Below are 21,096 nucleotides of genomic sequence, written 5' to 3'. Positions count from 1 at the left end.
GCAAGATGGTAGTTAGGCTTTCCTTTGATAACGCTGGCAACCTATATTCCCTTGAGCCTTTCACATTTAATTATCTATTTTTAATATGCAAAGTAATTCCATAAGAGTGAACCCTTGCATCTCTCTCTCTCTCTTCCTCGTCTGTCTGTCTGTCTGTCTGTCTGTTTGCGGCTGTCTACCCCAGTCTCTGTTTATCTGGACCTGATATCTGTGTCTGCCTCTGTCTGTCTGTTTGTGGCTGTCTACTTATCTCTGTTTTTTTGTGTTTGTACCTGCTTGTCTCTGTTTGTGGCTTTCTCTCTCTCTTCCTCTCTCTCTCTCCTCTCTCTCTTCTCTCTCCTCTCTCTCTCTCTCTCCTCTCTCTCTCTCTCTCTCTCTCTCTCTCTCTCTCTCTCTCTCTCTCTCTCTCTCTCTCTCTCTCTCTCTCTCTCTCTCTCTCTCTCTCTCTCTCTCTCTCTCTCTCTCTCTCTCTCTCTCAAACAACACTAATGAATGGATACCTGAAGGATGGGGCGGGTAAGCCGAAGCCAGTGTATTAGCGTTCTCCCACCTGTCTGTTTCAAGACCAATCCTCTTCCCTCCCCGCCTCCCTCCCCTTCTCTCTTGAAGCTACAGACCTAATCAGACCTTAATCGGCACTGGGCCCTCCCTTCCTCGTAATGTCACCCTTGTTTAGAAGGTATCATTGCAATATCGTGATATTATCCCACTGATATTGTTATTAATTCCTGGACCGCGCTGTTTGAGGAAGTGGCAGGAGGGGGGACGGAAGGGGGAAGGGTAAACGCAGGTGTTGAGTGACGGACAGGAGGGAGAGGAGGAGGAGGAAGAAGAAGAGGAGGTGGTGGGAGAGGAATGAGGTCGCGAGAAGGGCATAGATGGTGGGCTGAGATTCAGTGAAGAGGCGGGTGATGCAGAAGTCTGTGATAAGTATAAGTAATGCTGGGGACTGGCGGCAAGAGGTAAATAAAAATGCTATACTGACACGGCGTGAAATATTAGGGAGAGAAATAGCGATCTGGTATTATACATATAAGGAGTCAGACGTGAGATGAAATGTGAAATTGTCCGACAGTCACTAGTGTAAGAAGATGAATGTGTGAAGAAAATGAAGTGAATTTCTCTCCTCTCCATTATGGCCCTAAAAGTATATCACTGTCTTACCAAATCATAACAAAAGTCAAGTCCCGTCTTCCACATCGCCTTTCTAAATGAAGCAGAAGATTTGGCTTATCCTCAGGAGAAAATGAATTGCACTCCTCTTTGCGTTATGCGTTAAAGCAGAGTCCCCCGAAGCAGGGAGGAGTGTGGGGCATGTGAAACAGTCATTGGAGGCGGGGCTTCCCTCCGAGTTTTTCTTTTTTTCTTTGCTTAAAGGTTGAAGTTGAAGTCGAGAGAGAGAGAGAGAGAGAGAGAGAGAGAGAGAGAGAGAGAGAGAGAGAGAGAGAGAGAGAGAGAGAGAGAGAGAGGCAGAGAGAGAGACACGCACACACACACGGACACGGACACGAACACACGAACAAACACACAGGCAGACACGTTGGAGAACAAAGCAGTGGAGATTAAGAGTCAGAGGCTGGCGAAACGGCGAAACAGTAAAAAGAGGGAGAGAAACACACAAAAAAAAGAAAGAAGCACTAAACGGGAGAGATATAGATAAAGGCGCCAAGCGAGAGACAAAAAATGGACTTTGAAGCTGAAGTAGCTGTTATCTCCACGACTGAGCAAGAGAGTGAGGGTGTTACGAGCTCCGGATAGTGAGGGAGGGAAGCAGGGAGGGAGATAGAGAAGGTGGCTGTAGGAAATGGGAGTTTGGTGATGCGGGCAGAGAGGAACGGAGGGGGAGGGAAAGGTAAGGAGAAATGTAGCAAAGAAAACGAGAGGAAAGTGGGGAGAGATAAGCACTAAGGCAGAGGAGGAAAGGAAAAATGTGACAGGAATAAATGCAAAAAAGGATGGGAAGAAAAGTGTAACAGAAAAATAAAGGGCGGAGCGAAATAGTGGGATGCAGGAAACGGGACGGTAGGGAGAAGAAAAGTAAGAACACACACACACACACACACACACACACACACACACACACACACACACACACACACACACACACACACACACACACACACACACACACACACACACACACACACACACACACACACACCAGAGAAACGCAGAAAGCGAATATCCCTTCTGCAGCAGCAGGAGCAGGAGCAGCAGCCGGAGGTTATATTCTAGAGGCCAGGAGGTATAAGTGACTTCGGTGTCCTTGGTCTAACGAGAGGTCAGCGCCACTACCTCTGGAGGCCACTTGAGGAATGATCTGTGCTGCTGGTCCTGGCCTCGAGCAGGTCTGAGAGGGTGAAGGGCCGAGGGTGGCTGGCGATAGGAAAGGAGAGGAGGGAGGGCGGGCAAGGGTGGCCTGGCAGTAAAGGTGGATAAGGCCTGGCTGGGTAAGGCGGAGTAGCCACATGCGGGGTGAGAGAATGTGGGGAGAGATGAGAGGCATTCCCGAGTGGGGTGAGGGTGATGGAGAATGAGTGAGGTGTGTGTGAGGTGCGTGATTGGGAAATGAGGGAGAATATGGACAAGGGAAGGGCGTGGGAGGGGAGAGTTTGTGCAGGCGTGGGGTGAGTGGTGAAGAGCGGGCAGGAGTGAAGCGGGGAGGGTGGCTGAGTTTCCACAGGTAAGGGTGTGGGGGTGAGGCTGGCTGAGGGAGACGGGGGAAGCTCAGAGAACGAAGCAGGATGAACAGAGATGAGTGGTGTGAGGACAGGGGCAGGTGTACGTGGGATGGAGAGAATGAGGGGTTGGGAAGCTTTACGGAGGGGGAGTGGTTGGCGAGGGGCAGGGAAGGATGGGGGGGGGAGAGGTGGACGGTGCGAGCAGTGAGGCTAGCCGGAGGTGGGCCGGGCGGGACTTGCGGCTGGTAGGAAGGTCAGGTTTGAGACTCAAGCTGCTCAGAGCGGAATAATAAGACCTGGCCTGCGGTAAATTCTGCCTTGTAACACCTGGTGCTGGTGAGCCGCGCGGGGCTCCGGAGCGGCAGGTGCGGGAATCTCACTCTCCCTCTTTCACCCTTGTTGGGAAGAACATCTCGCCCAAACAACAAAGGTGCGTAAGATGATGGTGACGAGACGCTCAATGGCGAGGTCATCCCGCACGCGCTCATACACACACACACACACACACACACAGTAGTAAACGAGAAAAGGTCACGCAGTACAAAAATAGTAAATAAAGAATTACATATGTAAAGAAAACGTATTAATCTTGATGTTCCCCAGAAAGGGCATATTTTTCCCATTCTCGTGTAACCATTGTGAGTGAAGGGAAACGTCCACTTAGCACAGATGTATTCAGGCCAGCGCGGGAGAAAAAAATTCACACACACACACCCACACACACACACACCCACACACACACACACACCCACACACACACACCAGTGACGGACCACATACTTTGCACTTCTCCGCCCTTTTTATAATCCGTTTTCAATGAGGAGTTATGCAATCAGGAATTTATTTAGCCCTGAGAACATTAAAAAATCGGGGGACTTTTTTTTTTCCTTCATGGGTTTACGAGTACATTCATTCTTGTGTGTGTGTGTGTGTGTGTGTGTGTGTGTGTGTGTGTGTGTGTGTGTGTGTGTATGTGTGTGTGTGTGCTAGCGCGAGAATATACCCAACTATGTAAGTGTTTGTGGTTTCTTCGCAGCTCGGCGGTGTGTTTGTCTGTGGTGAATAGATATACTTGAGCTGCCTCTCTCTCTCTCTCTCTCTCTCTCTCTCTCTCTCTCTCTCTCTCTCTCTCTCTCTCTGTCTCTGTGTATGTGTGTGTGTGTGTGTGTGTGTGTGTGTAATATATCAAAGTGTCACGCGAGGCAAGAACAAGGCTGTTACGTTCTCCCATACCTTGGGAAGCGAGGGAAAAATGAATTGAGTTAAGTCCATTAGCATAAATCAGAGACAAGGTGAGGAGGGAGGGAGGAAACACTAGAGCGAGAGAGAGAGAGAGAGAGAGAGAGAGAGAGAGAGAGAGAGAGAGAGAGAGAGAGAGAGAGAGAGAGAGAGAGAGAGAGAGAGAGAGGGGGGGGGTGGAATAGTGGGAAGGGTGGTTGTGGAAGGAGAAAGACAGTGGAAGGTAAAGAGAGTGATGAAATTGGATAGGTATTAGTATGTAAGTAGAAGAAACGTGCTCGGAAGAATGAGGAAAACGAGAGAGAGAGAGAGAGAGAGAGAGAGAGAGAGAGAGAGAGAGAGAGAGAGAGAGAGAGAGAGGATGTGAATGTTATTTAAAGTTATTCTTCATTAGGTGTGCAAGCAGAATGGTAGAAAATAAATAACGGCGTAATAAAGGGAGAGGGAAAAATAGAAAACAAAAAGGTCTCGCTGAGGGGAAAACTGCCGCTCTTTCTGCTCTGGTATCTTGGCTTTTTTTTTCCAAACTTTATTCTACTTGCTATTCTTTTTCAGTATTTACAAGATAATGTGCTTACTTGTCTTGTTTATGTAGTCATTGTGTGTGTGTGTGTGTGTGTGTGTGTGTGTGTGTGTGTGTGTGTGTGTGTGTGTGTGTGTGTGTGTGTGTGTGTGTTTGTGTGTGTGTGTGTGTGTAAGAGAGAGAGAGAGAGAGAGAGAGAGAGAGAGAGAGAGAGAGAGAGAGAGAGAGAGAGAGAGAGAGAGAGAGGAGAATGTACTGTGTGTGTGTGTGTGTGTGTGTGTGTGTGTGGAAAGAGGAACGGGCGAGCCGCCAGAAACAGAAAACAGCACGAAATGAAGTCAAGGAAAACGCGCCCTTGTCCCGGGCGTGGCTCTGGCCCGAGACAGATAAAGGGAAATAAGAGGGAGCGGCTGGCGACTCACGGGCCAGCGTCGAGCCTTTGAGACCGGAGAGAGAAGGAGAAGACGCTATCTTCTATTTTATTGAGTCTCTTATGGTCAAAGGGACACTGCATCTGAATTTATTCTGTCTCTCTTCTCCGTGGAAGCTCCGCCTCTTTATGGGCTCATGATTCCAGGCTATATCTCCAGATTTATCGCTGCTAAAGTGAACATATCATACCTATTCCTGAGAACGGGTGAATAGTTTTATCTCTGCCATAAATAACGATGCATTTGCTACTCGTTTCTCCGAGGCCATCGTAGAAAATGTTTGTGTTGAAGTTTTCCGCTTGTTAATTGCATTAAACCCTTCCATTCACAAGAGATTCTTGAGGGAATTGGGTGCTCTTCGACAGATCAAGGTCGCGAATGAATGTGAGAGCCTTAATTATGCTTATTTTCATCTCGGCGTGAAAAGCTCTTTTGTCGGTTTGAAGTGTTGCGAATGTTTGGACAAGGCTGAGTCAGGTGAGAGTGGAGGCTGCGCCAGCACAGATGAGTGAAGGGATCCGTTGAATGCAGTGAAACGTGCGTGAGTCTGTACGTGTCAATAGAGGGAGCTGCACAACGGGTGGCTGAAGAAGAAAGGGGCGGAGTAAGGGCGGGTTGTGAAGGTTACAATTCCAGCGTAGGGGGTGGGCGGGTTACCTTAAGGGAGCGGGTGAGGGAAGGGCCCTGGAGGGGAAAAGTGAAGGGATGGAGGTCGCCTCAACTGGGAAGAGTCTGGGCGTGTGCACTGTCAACACCAGATCGTCTGGTAGCTTCTGTTGAACATTTCCATCACTATTTTGCTGGGTGGGCATCCTCCGTTGTCGTACAAGTACTGTACAATTACTTAAAGATCAATGTCTCTCCTCTAGCCTAACAAATAAAGCACATAGTTACTGGTAATGATAAATACCCATAAAAAATGAAAGTGTGGTGCTAATATCACGTAGAATTTCTTGTGTAGTAATACGTTTCAGAACAAGTTTCCGGTATGTACCCTTGTCATTGGTATGTCCGCATTTTTCTACTGTCACACACCTGTTGATTCTGACGCAAAACATGGCATTTCAATATCTTGGTTTACGAGGTTCTCTCACGGGTCATCCGCGCTGGTGGTCCATCCATCGGAGACTCCACTTGTTGATCAACGCTACAGAGTTCTTTGGTAGTGGGTATTGTGACACGTTCATTCGGAGCTTAAAGGGCAGATTCAGACTTGTGACCCTTTCCACCCCGCCACTCTCCCTTTGTTTTTGTTTAATTTGTGTTCGAGTCTGTATAACAGTTCCTTTGTTCTTCCCGAGTGACAACAGAGAATATGTTGATTATCAAACAACGTTTGTTGTCTCATGTGCACAAGGCCTCGTTTAGGTTATATTGTAAACAAAGACTCTGATGCCCTGATCACTTACCCGTGACGCTTTAGAAAAGATTTTAGGACATTGTCGTTGAAGCTCAGTGAAATTCAGAGAGGCTTTAGATTCCAAAGAATCCTTTAAGTGGCACTGGGATCCCGGCACTACAGCACCCACTCGTGCACCCCTTGTCAGGCTATATTATTTAGTGTTGACAGGAGACGTCCAACTCAACTAGTTCAGGAACACACACACACACACACACACACACACACACACACACACACACACACACACACACACACACACACACACACACACACACACACACACACACACACACACACACACACTTGCTGTAGGTGTCTATCCACTTCTCTCAAGTGATCATGGTAGCAGCCAAAAGGATCTCTAATCCTTGACTTATATAAAAAAAAAAAAACCGGTGTAGGATAACGGCTGAGCAATGCAACTTGAATCCACTGCCATTAGCACTGATAGAAAAGTAAAGTCTGGTTTTTATTCTTTTAAATGTCCTAAGTATCTGTCACCTTACGTTCTTACAATCTTGATAAAGTAACGTCAGTATGCCGGGAGGAAAAAAAATCCTAAATCAGTGTTAGTAGACAACATTAAAGGTCATGTGACTTCAGCCCCTTAACAAGAGAGAGGAAAAAAAAAAGTTGTTTCTGAGCCACAAGTGGGTGTCATTTTTCTCCACCTTGATCACGCACGGTGGAGGCTTTTTTTTTTCTCTCTCTCTCCCTCTCTCTCACTAAAGGGTTGCTCTAGTGGCAATATATAATAATTCAATTACGTGTAGAGTTTTCGTACGGAAGGCTATTATCTTATCCCCATTATGAAATGCTGTTTTCAAGAGAGAGAATGTCTACACATACAAATTTCCCATTGGTGTTAGCGTTGCGTTATATTGCTACATTTTAGAAACATCATGTCACACGTTATCCATCACCTTCAATAAGCTGCGAACACGACAACACTTGAATAACGGCAGAGAATATATTTCCCTCTAGTACAGTCCACGGACCTCACCCACCTCCCTTCACCACCATCACAGATTCCACGCCAAAGTGGTCGTAAGTCCTGTGAGTGTCGCACTGCCCTGGATGCGGCGGCGACGGCTGGGCTGTGAGGTGGTGGTCATTACAGTCCATTGGTCAGCCACAGGGGACTGACACGTGTGGGTCTGTCTGTCCTTCTTTACTTACTACTGCATCCAGACGTTATTTAATCCGGAGTGTTCACATTTTCTTCATCCGCATCCGTGTCTGGTCTAATGAACGTTCAAGAAATAGTGTTTATTTTTTATTGTTTGCTTTCACGGCGCCTGGTATTGTTTGGGGTTCGGATGGTGTTTTTTTGTTTCTTCCTAGGGATCTGGTCTAAGTAGTCCTTAATGAGAGTCTAGTCCTCAGGGAGCTTAATCGCAACGTTTTCCCGATATGGAGGTTAAAAGAAGAGAGTGTTATTAGATTATTTTGAGAAAGTTGGATGCTTAATATTTATCTCACGCTGCCTTAATGGGGATTGGATAAAAAATTCCTTTAATTTCCTTTTACCTCTACCTTCACTTGGCCGCGCGTTGCTCGTTGGGTTAGTCGTTATTGTCGATACTTTCCCGTTGAAAAATACTGCACTACGAAGCCACCGTATTAAAATTTCGTCTCTTTTCCTTTTACAGGCCTGTGTGTGTGTGTGTGTGTGTGTGTGTGTGTGTGTGTGTGTGTGTGTGTGTGTGTGATGATAGTGCATGAACACATGAACACCTCGCCTTTACATGTTCTAGTAATACTTGAACATTTTCCTTTTACGTGTTTTGACAATTCACGTCTTAGTTTAATTTCTTCACCTGAGGCAACACAATCCCTTTATCTATTTATCCTCGCCTCTTATGTTCTTTTTCGTCTAACGTTTCTGCTTTCCCCCGCTTTCCTTCCCTTCCACCTTTCATCATCTTTCATATTGTCTCCCTTCATTATTCTCCCCTCTCGTTTCCACCTGTCACTTCTTTTTTAGCGTCTCTTCCCACTGTGTGACGCCCGACCCCTGCTCGCTTCCCCTCGTGTATGGTCGGGAAACAGAGCATCAAGCAGTATCATCCCTCATCGCCTCGGGCCACTCTCAGCCACTCCTCCCCCACCACGCCTGCACACCGCCACCTCCCATCACTCCGTCATACAGGCCATAATCGTAACTTGAGGAAAAAAGTACATGTATATATATCTGGTGTGGCCTGTCAATGCTCCATTAGTTGTTGGCGGAATTTTAGGCATAATATATGTAGATGTAGATTGTTATTATTTTTTTTGTTTTGTTTTTGTTTACCCTAACGATTGGGAATGTTAATTTTGATTTACATATTTGTTATGGCACTTATGATCACTATAGTAATAATAATCACAGTAACGATGCTATTAATGATAATTTATTAAAGTAATAATAGTTCAGTGTTTTCATCTTTCGTTATTATAGTTATTATTATTATTATTATTATTATTATTATTATTATTATTATTACTATTATTATTATTATTATTATTATTATCATCATTATTATTACAAATGGCTTCATGTTAGAAACGTTTCGGTCGTGACAGACGGTAATCAAAGAATAATAGTTTTCTTCATCGGTAAGCGAGTTGGTCTGTGGCGAAGGCTGACGTGGGATGGAAACAGAAGGAACCGTGAGAAGGATCAACTCTGGGACGCGGGGCGCAGGTGAGAGGGAATAAAAACACCAGAATGGGAGAGAAAAACAATGAGGTGCCATAGTGGGGATAAGAAACAAAGGTAAGGTGGAGCGCTACTGCCGCAGAGTTGCTCCCAAACCACACTTCCTCTCTTCCAATGTTTACTTATCGATTCCGGGAGTCCAACTTAGGAGGTTGTACGGGCCATTGTCCTATCCATTGTGTATCGGCCCAATGATGCGCTGTCATTACGATTGCTGAGTCAAATCCTAGTGCAGTAAACCAGTAAACATGAATAGTGCGTCAACCAACTCCGTCTTACCTTCGACAGATGAGCGAGGCTGAAGCGGCGTATAGGAATAACCACCGAACCAAATCCTCGTCGCTTCGTCTTGTGGGTTTCTATATCAAACACATAGCACTTTGGTTCATTAGCAGTATTTTTTTCTGATCGAGATTCACTGCACCTGTCAACTTGTTCCACACTTGCTAAAATTTCCAAAGGGACTTATTTCCAGGTGTCTCGATCTTATCTCCTCCTTCGTTCACCTCCCTAACACCTCTGGTTCTCAGGTTATGACATAAAGTGGGGCTTCATAGTCTTTCTTTTTCATCGTCAAAAGATTCCCACTCAAGACAGTGATACACGTGTCACTAACCATGTTTGCGTCTAGATTTCATAGTTAAATGTGATTTCCTGCAGCTTTTGAGGCACATCAACCACCTCATGTGTGGCTGCGTAGTGCTGAACACTTAAAACCGAATAGGTGACGCGAGGTTTCCCCTTATGTCGGCAAGGGTCGCGGACAGGTAAAGAGAGAGCGAGCCCAGAGCGAGCGTTTCACGTCCTCCCTCTTCGACGGTCACAGACACACTGAGTAGGGGGGGCGGGGTTTGCGGCCAGGGCTGGCGGGCACAGCGCAGCACTACTCTAGCGACGGCAGCCTCTACTCACTTCTCGCTTGCCGCCGCTACCACCACCACCACCACCGCCTCCTCTCCTACACTTCTACTATTACTACTACTACTACTACGTCCTACTACCACCACGGCCACCACCCCCAAGGCCCCTGGCGCCTCTCCTTTCTCCTCCCGCTCCCGCCTTCCCCCTCCTCCCTCACATCCCAGCTTCCTCTTCTTCCTCTTCTTCCTTGTCTTCTGTCTCACCTGCCCTCTAACCTTCGAACTCGTGCCCCGGGTTCCGCCCTGGCATACCCATCACCTCGTCGCTAATTGCCTTCACCTGCCTTTCCCCAGTGCCCCTTGGAGCCTCCGTGCACCTGGAATGTCTCATGGAGCCGGAACTGACGGTGACAAAGCCTTTCCGCGTAGCTGCGCCCGTCAAAGACACGAAGTAGGAAATTTTCACTGTTGCGTATGAAAGAATTTCCTAGAAATACAGCAATTAACAGGGAACAACACGTAATTACTCCATCTTGTGTGTCATGAAAAGCAAGTTCAGGTCAGTGGCAATAAACAAATTAGGAATTGCAGCAGATTGAACGGAAAACACAAAGTCGCTAGGAAATATCTCCCAAGCGAATAAATATGAAAATGACAAACAAGACAACGAGGGAATCGACATATGTTCAGTGACAGGAAACATGAAAAATAGTAGATTCCAGGACCAGGGAACTGTAGGACCACCGCGATGGCAGAGGATAAAGAGGGGAGGCTGAGGAAGAAGAATGGGATCACCGGGAGTATTGAGAGAGAGAGAGAGAGAGAGAGAGAGAGAGAGAGAGAGAGAGAGAGAGAGAGAGAGAGAGAGAGAGAGAGAGGCGCATACATACACAAGCCAAGTATCGTGGTATGGGGAGAGAACAAGTGAAGGAAGGGGTTCAGGATGGCCGCAGCGCCAAGCAAGACTCGCTCCACCCGTTAAGGTCATGAAGCAGAGCGGTGGAGCAGCCCGGTGGCCGCCCCAGGTATGATAATGGTGGCCACGGGGCTCTGACCTCCACATATCCCCCACCCCCGCCATTACCCTCTCCCTGCTTCCCTCCCTGCCTCTCTCAGCAGCCCACGCCCACCGCTCTCACCTCTCCTTGCTTCACTCCTTCCTCCAGCTACCTCCACCGTCTCCTCTCTCTCTCTCTCTCTCTCCCTCTCTCTCTCTCTCTCCCTCCACCCACCTCATCCCTCCACCCAGCTTTCATTCCTTCTCCAACAGTTATCACCTCCAGCACTCGTCCACATCCTTGCCTCCCTTTCCTCCACTTCCCTCTCTCACTCCGCTTTCTCCACCTCCTTGCATCCCTTCTTACTTTCCTCACGGCTCTCTAGGATGTGTTTGCGAAGGGTTTCCACACGCTGCCTCTTCTTACCTACTTAACCTTTTTCCGTTCCTGTCACATCTCCCGCAGTTCTCCTCCTCCTCCTCCTCCTCCTCCTCCTCCTCCTCCTCTTCTTCTTCCTGCTCCTCCTCCCCCGTCCTCCTCCATCTCTTCCTTGTTTTTGATGTTGATGTTATTGTTGTTGTTATTGACGCTGGTGTTCTTTCGTGTACCTCGATGTGACTATTGTATGATTTAATTAAGGCAATCAATTCCCCGCTCCGTCAACAACAAAATCACCAATAAGGGAAGCCGTGGTATGCCGGTGACGTTCTCCAGCCCTGTGGAAGGAAGGCAAGACGAGTTGACATTCTTTGTTCGGAGGAGGTGGAGCGCGACCTCTACTTCTCGACAAAGAAAGCGAATTAAACAATGCCCTAAACTCGATGGTAATTTAGAAGCCAATCATGCATGAGTCATACCTAGGCCTTCGTTTTAAGAATAGAGCACCACCGTCACACTGGACTGTTTCAGGGGTTTCATTGTGCAGTCCTCGGGCACACAGCATCTTCTCGGGAGAATATTAATCGATTTGACTTATGAATAAATTCGTGTTCACTCGACCCCAGCGTGCTTTTGGCCTGCATCGAAGAGGCTGGGAGGAATGCCTGTATGCTATTAAGTGTGATATTTCAGATGCATAATTCACTTCGCAGAAGGAAAGGTATTTCCAATCGATGTGCCCTCGTTGTTGCTGTTACTGTTGTTGTTGTTGTTGTTGTTGTTGTTGTTGTTGTTGTTGTTGTTGTTGTTGTAGTTACTGTTGTTGTTGTTGTTGTTCTTACTGTTGTTGTTCTTATTGTTGTTGTTGTTGTTGTTGTTGTTGTTGTTGTTACTGTTGTTGTTGTTGTTGTTGTTGTTGTTGTTGTTGTTGTTGTTGTTGTTGTTGTTGTTGCTGTTAATGTTGTTGTTCTTGTTTTTGTTGTTGTTGTTGTTGTTGTCGTTGTTGTTGTTGTTGTTGTTGTTATTGTTGTTTTTGCTGCTGTTGTTATTGTTGTTGTTGTTTTTACTGTTGTTGTTACTGTTGTTCTTGTTATTGTTGTTGTTATTGTTGTTGTTACTGTTCCTGATACGGTTGCTCTTCCCGTTGCTGTTGCTGTTTTTGTCAAAAAGTGCAGAGTGCCAAATATGAAAGAATTCTAAGCGGATAAGCACTCGATGGATTAGAGAGAGAGAGAGAGAGAGAGAGAGAGAGAGAGAGAGAGAGAGAGAGAGAGAGAGAAAGGTGGGGGATTTGGGGCGTAGGAGTACAGGGGTGAGAGGTCCTGGGTGGCGGAGGAGGAAAACAAAGTGTTCTGGGTCAAGCAGGAGAAAGTCGGGCATTGATACTCTATTTGGATCATGACCTCGACGCGCGGGATGATGATGATAATGATGGCAACAATAATGATGAAGATGACGAGAATGATTATAGCTCGTCATTATGAATTGCTGTTAGTACAAAAAAAACGAGAAGATGGGCAGTGAGTGGCAGGTGGGGGGGCGTGGTCAACCTGTGTGCGTGTGTGTGTGTGTGTGTGTGTGTGTGTGTGTGTGTGTGTGTGTGTGTGTGTGTGTGTTGGGAAAGAGGGAACTGATGACGTGTGTTTCTGCCTGGATTCCATTTTCTTCAATTATCAAGTCACGGATGACATTAGATCCTTTACAGTGAGGCCCAGCGCTGCCTTCGTCACCAATGCGTCCGTCACACGGAACTGACTCCTGTCACGCGAAGGAACACCGAAGCAGTCTCGATTTTTCACTTTTTACTAAATTTACGCCGTTGGAGAGCACCCAGCGTATAAATCTTTACTACATTGCCCTTTACGTGTTCCATTTTTACTCGTGCGTAGAAGGAAGTCTTGAAAACTAATGTGATGAAATATACTTGCCGAACTCATTGAAAGAGCGGACTTATGTGGGAAAAATTATGTCTGACATTTTACTGGAGTATGGATGCTGGAATAGAGTTTTAAGCCCATCAGTGACGGACGGCTACACACACGCTGCAGACGGACAGAAAGACGCTTCCTCTCCTCGCAAACACATTCCACGAAATTGCACATGATTCAGGCCACGCTTTTGCAGACTGGCAGCGTAGCAGCGTATGCTAATGACGGCAAGAGCACTGAGCACCACAGGCCGGGTGTCAGCATAAGCACGGGAAAAATGAAACTACATGTCATAATTATGTAATTCTCAGTAACAAAACACACACACACACACACACACACACACACACACACACACACACACACCGCGTAGTGTAGTGGTTAGCACGCTCGGCTCACAACCAAGAAGGCCTGGGTTCGAATCCCGGGCGCGGCGAGACAAATGGGCAAGCCTCTTAATGTATAGCCCCTGTTCACCTAGCAGCAAGTAAGTACGGGATGTAACCCGAGGGGTTGTGACCTCGCTGTCCCGGTATGTGGTGTGTCAGTGGTCTCAATTCTACCCGAAGTTCGGTCACTATGAGCTCTGAGCTCTTTCAGTAGGATAACGGTGACCAACAGACGACCGTAGGTGAATCACACACACATTAGAGTAGTAGAAAACAGGTAATAGTGTGTCCAAGAACTTTAATTACGGTCAAACAGAGGCTGATTACATTAAAACAATATAAAAAAACGAAAAAAAATAACGCATGTATTTTTTATTCCCTTGCAAAATAAAGAAAAGATTATATAAGTGATATGAGTTAAGGTGTCAGTGGAGTGAGGCAGCTTGAAAGGCCATGAGCTCCCACGGTAAATAATTAGGTTAGTGGAAGTAATCGTGTACAAACGGTTATATATGTAATGTGTTCACCGCAACGACACACATGACAGCTTTACGACAGACATGCTTACTGTAATAAATACTAAGCACGGAAAATATACATATATATCAATAGATAAATAAATTGATTGGTGAATGAATAAAAAAAAAAGTGTCACGATAGATGGGCAGCAACGAGTATGTTGGTAAAATATGAATTTATTGATTATTGAAAAAAAAAAATATTGGTATAATAAATAGTTAAATAGAGAGACGGATACATAGATTCGTATTTAGATGTTTCCTTTAATCTCCTTTTTCCGGGAGCAGCAATTAAGCGGCCTTTGCTTATTTCACTTTATTTATTTATTTTTTGTTTCCGTAGTCTACCTCTTTCACACGTAAAAATTTAATAAATAAATAGTTCCATGGAAAGACGGACGGATAGAGAGGTAAAGAGACACAGAGAGAGACAGATAAATTGAAAGATAGAGAAACAAGATAGAGACTGAGAGACGGATAGATAGGTGAACAGGGAGGTTTCTAGTGACAAAACATTCTTTCAGATAAACAAGATAAAGATTGAGGGACAGACAGATAGGTGAACAGAGAGGCCCTTAGCGACAAAGCATTCTTTCAGTTTTCAAGATCCTTTGATCCTCACCACATTTTTTTTTTTTTAAATTCGCAAGAAAAGAAAACCTAGAGTCATTGGTAGCGTAAAGGCAGGCAGTTCTAAGCCACTTGGCGTGCAGAGAGAGGGAAGGGGACGTCAGGGGCGCAAATCGACACCCCAGCTGTCTCCATCCTGGGCGGAGCGCTCTTAAAACTCTCGGCCATAATCCTCGAGGGTGCATGATCCCTTGAGAATTCCGAAAAGAGAAAGGCTACTCCGAGTCTTCAAGGGCAGAGTGCCCCACCGCCGAGAACTTACTGTGTGACCCAAGGGTGTCCTGGGAGGCAAGAAATATGGTGAGAATAGAACAGAAAAAGAGGATAAAAGAAAGTCTTGCAAGTGAAAATAAATGACTGGATATATAGAGATGGAGAAAGTAAACTTTTTAGGCACACACACACACACACACACACACACACACACACACACACACACACACACACACACACACACACACACACACACACACACACACACACACACACACACACACACACACACACACACACACAGTACCATCACCACTTACAACAAGTAGATGGAAAGCTTGTGTTGCGTCATCTTCCGTGTTTTCCTTCATGTCTTCTCAAGAAAGGATATTTTTCTTACCTTAAACTGAGAAGACGCCAAAAAAAAAAAAAATAATAATAATTAGATATTTTCATCTGTATTACAAAAAAAAAGACTTAAGTGGAAGATGCGTATGTAAATGTGTGTGTGTGTATGTGTGTGTGTATGTGTGTGTGTGTGTGTGTGTGTGTGTGTGTGTGTGTGTGTGTGTGTGTAGAGAGAGAGAGAGAGAGAGAGAGAGAGAGAGAGAGAGAGAGAGAGAGAGAGAGAGAGAGAGAGAGAGAGAGAGAGAGAGAGAGAGAGAGGGCCAAGGGTTCTTCTTAAGTTAATATCCTTAGCTACTTACATATTCCCTGCACACAGTCCCTCTTCACAGCCCGACGCCACAGCCTCCCAATCCTCCTCTCAGGCAGCCAACCCACTTCCCATTCCTGCTTCTCATAGCGCTCCACTCCCTTATCCCTATTCTGACCCCACTGCATCAGAGTTTTTTTAAGCACCAACATACCATATCTTACACCCTCGTCCTTCCATCTACAAACCTCCCTCCCATATTTCTCACAGCTCCCATTCCTCTCATTCCTCATCGCATTTCCATCTCAGTCAACACAGCATTTCCCTTCTCCTCGCTTTGCTGATATAATCTTCATCATCTTCCTCCTCCTGCTCTTCCTCCTTTTCCTCCTCCTCGTCTCCGTCCTCGTCCTTATATTCACAATCCCTTTTCACTCTTACGGGGGCATTGTACATTGAAGCTCTCAGTTTTTCACACCTCTCATCCTTTTACACACACACACACACACACACACACACACACACACACACACACACACACACACACACACACACACACACACACACACACACACACACACACACACACACACACACACACACACACACACACACACACACACACACACACACACACCTTTTCCTTGTGTTTTTGTCTTAGCAGGCGAGCTTGAGGGAGGTAAAAGGCCTCAGCGCGCGAGCTATTAAAATCATGAAGAGTCTGTCTGTGTGTTTCATTTCTTGCGACTTGACGCATCTCGCTCTCCCACTCTGCATTAAGACCTCCGCGTCAGCTTTTAGCATTGTATTCTGTGTGTGTGTGTGTGTGTGTGTGTGTGTGTGTGTGTGTGTGTGTGTGTGTGTGTGTGTGTGTGTGTGTGTGTGTGTCGCCTGCTTGGGATTAATTGTTTGATTGTTAACACAGGTATTTTTTTTATATTAATTACCATTTTGACTGGCTGTGATGTGCCGCGCTCGCAATGTTTACGTACTGGTATACCTTTGATTTTTAATGCATATATGTAACAGTGCTTTTCCTGCTTCCGTACAGAGGGTGGTGATAAAATGAGCGAGGTGCAGCAGACGAGGAAATTATTCTCTTTCTGTATCTTTGTAAAGTTAATCTATTTCCGTATAAGAAGATCTACATTTAATGCCCTCTGATGGTCCTTTTATCGTTTTTTATTTCCCCAGTCGGTGCTTCAAGTGTGTATATAACTAGCGGTTCTTTCCTTGTGTGCTGCTCATCCTGCCTTTCAGCTCCTGCCTTTCTTTCTTCACATATCCTTGGCTTCTCGTTGGCTTCTCTCTTCTCCTTTAACGACGTAAGTCAAACTGCATTTCTCGTTCTTCGGTGCTGTCATTTAGATTTTTCTTTCCCCTCCAACTCTATTGCTCGTTCCTTTCCTCTTCCTTGACATCCAAGTTCCTTCTCCTTAATGCCTTTTCTTCATATCACGTTTCTAGCCTCCAGTAATATATTCCCCTTTTACCCCCATTCTCTGCCTTTCTCAACCCCGTCTCTTTCGTCCATTTGCCGCTTGTCCTTCCTTCTCTCCCTTCTCTCTTGCGCCTCCATTCACCTCTTCCCTGTCTTGACTTCTTCCTCTCCTCTTTACTTCCCGCCCCTTTTGAGGACCAAAGTGCTTCTCAGCCAACACATAAGCTCCATTTGCTTTATAATACCCCGGCTCTTCCCCTCTCAGCGTCCATTCCTGGTTCCTCTGAAGTCTTGTTCCTCCCCCTAGCGAGTGCCCTGTCTTGTGTAGATCCTCTCCGGAGAAGAGATGTCGAGCAGTAGGAATGCATATAAATTATATCATTTTATGCTTCGGTTTTTCACTTCACTCAACGTTTGAACTTGAAGGTTGTGGCAGAGAAGATGCATGAATGTTTATTGAGTTCAGAAAGAAGTTTCCTTTGGTATATTTGTGACAGAAAGACTACGTATTTAAAAGTGGTAGTAGAAGTAGTAGTTGAAGTAGTAGTAGTAGTAGTACTCGTAGTTGTTGTTGTTGTTGTTGTTGTTGTTGTTGTAATAGTAACAGTAGTAGCAATAGCAATAGTAGCAGTAGTGGTAGTAGTTATAGTAATGCTACTGCTGCTGCTGTTGTTGCTACTGTGAATTTCTATATAGTTTAAAAAAAGGGAATATTGAAGTCGTTGAGTGTGAGGTAAACAATCTCTTGTCATTCACACTTCAACTAGAGAAAATAACTTGTGATTTTCTGAGCAGAGTTAATTAATGGTCTAAATTATCAAGTGCAACATGAGTGCAATGTTTGTTTGTGTAGTAAAAGTTGCGTAGCGAAGAAAAAACGTGTCAAACGAACACATAAAAGGAAGAACTCCCTCCGACCTTCCATCAGGCATACGGAGAAAAGCGAACACTCCGCCACTCGGCCTCCTTCCCCCTGGGTAATGATATGAGAACATCAGGTGAAAAATATGTTGAAATACCTTCATTCTTTATGGCGTTTGTTCATCGCGCGGAAAAAAATGACCTCATTTTATACTCGAGAGTTTTTCAAAGGAAATTCCCTGATATACTTTTCATTATCGACAGTGTAGTGTTGCATAGTTATACTTTCATCATCGCGTCATAAGCCGCCTTCCCTTCTGAGAGCAAATAGCTCGACTCCCGCCTGGAACTGCTGCCTGTGCCTCTTGGCCGCCTCGGAGTGGTCTGTAGGACAACGCCGGCCATATATTGAGTCCAAGTTTGCTGATAAATTACCTTCCTGTGGAGCGCTCCTCTCCTCCCCATGAAGTTTGCGTCATGTCGAGAGAGAGAGGAGAGGAGAGGAGAGGAGAGGAGAGGAGAGGAGGAGAGGAGAGGAGAGAGAGGAGAGGAGAGGAGAGGAGAGGAGAGGAGGAGGAGAGGAGAGGGAGAGGAGAGGAGAGGAGAAGAGAGAGAGAGAGAGAGAGAGAGAGAGAGAGAGAGAGAGAGAGAGAGAGAGAGAGAGAGAGAGAGAGAGAGAGAGAGAGAGAGCTCAACATTCCATTATCTTTGGTGGTGTATCTTTGTACTTGCGTGTAGTTTGCCTCGCTGTTTACCTGTGTGTGTATGCATGGGTACATAGGATTATAGGTACATATTTTTCTGCATATATCGAGTATTCATTTATGCAAATACAGCCACCCACAGAGACAAGGGGATGTAACGACCTGGCTGGAATAAATGTGAGTGTATAATGAAGTTGACCTGTGCCCGTTCTGTTCCGTTCATCACTACCACCATCGCTGTCATTGTTGCCAACATTACTTTTTTTTTCTTCCTACCACCACCGGCGTCACTGTTGCCAAACATTATTTTCTCCGTGCCATGGTTCCTGTCATTGTTAAAAGTACGTGTTGGTTTTCTTTTTCCTCGCTCTCTCTCTCTCTCTCTCTCTCTCTCTCTCTCTCTCTCCTCTCTCTCTCTCTCTCTCTCTCTCTCTCTCTCTCTCTCTCTCTCTCTCTCTCTCTCTCTCTCTCTCTCTCTTATCAGTCTTAAAAATATTGATTCACTGATGCTTTCTCCGTGGACTCGGTAATTGTGTCGACTACGTTCTCGTTATTCTCATTATTGTTGTTGTTGTTGTTGTTGTTGTTGTTGTTGTTGTTGTTGTTGTTGTTGTTGTTGTTACCATTGTCATCATCATCATCATCATCATCATCATCATTTCCTGTTCATTAACCAAACATTGCGTTGATGTGATAGTGTATGAATACTTAGTGTTTTACAATCACAGTAATAATTATAATAATGATAATAATATTAATAATGATAATGATGACAATAACAACAACAACAACAACAACAACAAAAAACTACTACTACTACTACTACTACTACTACTACTACTACTACTATAACAACTAATGAAATTGGAAACTCAGTAGACGTATCAAATCCAGAGCATTTTTCCTCTTAAATAGAAGCAATTACTTCCGTATCATTACATTTCTTCATACTAAGAGAGAAAGGTGCACTGCGCATTGCATTATCTCATCAAATTACCAAAAATTACTTAACCGCTGACAAGACACTGAGTAAAGCATCTGTTCCTCGTTCGCTCAACTAAATTGTCTCGAGGCTCGCAAGTAGAAAAGTGGCAAGTCTTGCGGGGGAAGCTTCTTGTGGCGGCGGGTGAAGGTGAAGTCTTGGGTGTGTAATCTGTCGTCATTGAAGAATTTTATAGTTTTCTCCCCGGCGTCTTCTCCTTAGCGAGGCTGTTTTTTTTCCTGCCAGACCCACTTACCAGAGGAAGGGAGAGGAACGCCGAAGAGCTGATTATTACTGAGCTGTAAAGTTGGTCTCGGAAAACGAAAGGAAAGTGCTACAAGAAAGAGGAAGAGGAAGAATGAAACATAAAAATGAGAACAGTGTTGTGTATATTAGAATGTTTTTTTTCTATAATTTACACTTAAATTCCTTTGTTCCTGACTTTTTTTTTGTAAAGTAAAGATAATTATTTTATGGGAGTGTTGCTTCCTTCCTGAATGTGGAGAAAGACAGCCATTAAAAATCTTCTTCTCTGCCTGGGGATGAAGTAATTCATACAAAACAGTTGACCAATTAGTTTCTTGCCGCCCGCGTGTACTTAAGTCCTGCTGGCCAATTAGGAAGGCTTGTCAAAGAGAAAGTCGACCTAGTTAGAACACTTAGCGGGCGACAGTCAAGCTTGGGTCTTTCACTTAACTGCGAGGAGCCGCTTCCACTTTTGAGTCTTTGTAACATCATCCTGAGTAGAATTTTCTCAGTAGTAAGACGGAACATCAACTCCTTCACATTCTTACGAGAAGTTATGGTTGAAGTGGAAATAAAGGTCTGTTTGGGAGTAGCATTATTTGCTGCTTTCGGAAAATAAAGAGCAATCATAAGGTTTTATCTATTTTAAGAATGGCTGACAGGTTTTCACTTTTATTAGAAAGATTATAAGCATGACCTTATGCACTCCTTTACCAGACGCGAGCGTAATGCTCATGCCGTAATTATTTGCCATTAATCATTCAGTCTGTTGGCATGATTCGAATCACTTTGAGGCCCCATCTCGTTCGTATCTCGAGGACCCTCACGCTGCAAGAGCCACACATCAAACCTGAGTTAAAGTGAACTCTCCTGTCTTACATGTGAATCTCAGGTGTTGAGTGAACGTTCCCTCTTGGCTGTTGCCTCTCTGGTTACCCTCCAAGGACCTGGAAGCTGTAAACCGCCACTCCAGGATCTCCCAGGGGCGCCGCGCTACCCTAGAGTCCTAAGAGGGACCCATTAGGGAAGGACTAGGGAGGTAGGGGTCGAGGAAAACCCGAGACGAGGCTATTAGCAAGCAATGTCAGAGTTGCAGCTTGGGACTTGATCCGATTTCTACGCTATTTGTAGTCATGCCTTTGAAATCTACGGAATCTATGTAATATTTGATCACAGGTCGGCTGCCGTTAATACCTAGTGTAATGGAAGGTTTTGGTCGGTGTTACTATCGATTAATAAAAAAATAAAAAAAACTAATCAATTACCGACTGTACGATCAAAAGTTAGGGTGAAATGAACGATACGCAAGTTGG

The 21,096-nt window shown here is 45.2% G+C and overlaps 1 protein-coding gene and 1 long non-coding RNA gene across 2 annotated transcripts in view; one reads left to right on the top strand and one right to left on the bottom strand.

Annotated features, from left to right (window-relative positions):
- LOC135112564 (irregular chiasm C-roughest protein-like) overlaps nucleotides 1-9,794 on the bottom strand; it is a 75,024-nt gene extending 65,230 nt beyond the window's left edge. Inside the window, exon 1 of the mRNA XM_064027023.1 lies at nucleotides 9,260-9,794. The gene's annotated coding sequence lies outside the window, so the exon portion shown is untranslated. The remainder of the gene's footprint in view (nucleotides 1-9,259) is intronic.
- The window catches only part of LOC135112566 (uncharacterized), a 169,620-nt gene that overhangs the window by 83,605 nt on the left and 64,919 nt on the right, over nucleotides 1-21,096 (top strand). The gene's annotated exons all lie outside the window — the stretch shown is intronic.

The sequence above is a fragment of the Scylla paramamosain genome, chromosome 24, assembly GCF_035594125.1.
Source record: "Scylla paramamosain isolate STU-SP2022 chromosome 24, ASM3559412v1, whole genome shotgun sequence".
NCBI classification, from domain to species: domain Eukaryota; kingdom Metazoa; phylum Arthropoda; class Malacostraca; order Decapoda; family Portunidae; genus Scylla; species Scylla paramamosain.
The sequence above is the reverse complement of the archived record's forward strand: the minus strand, read 5'-3'. Positions and strand labels throughout refer to the sequence as shown.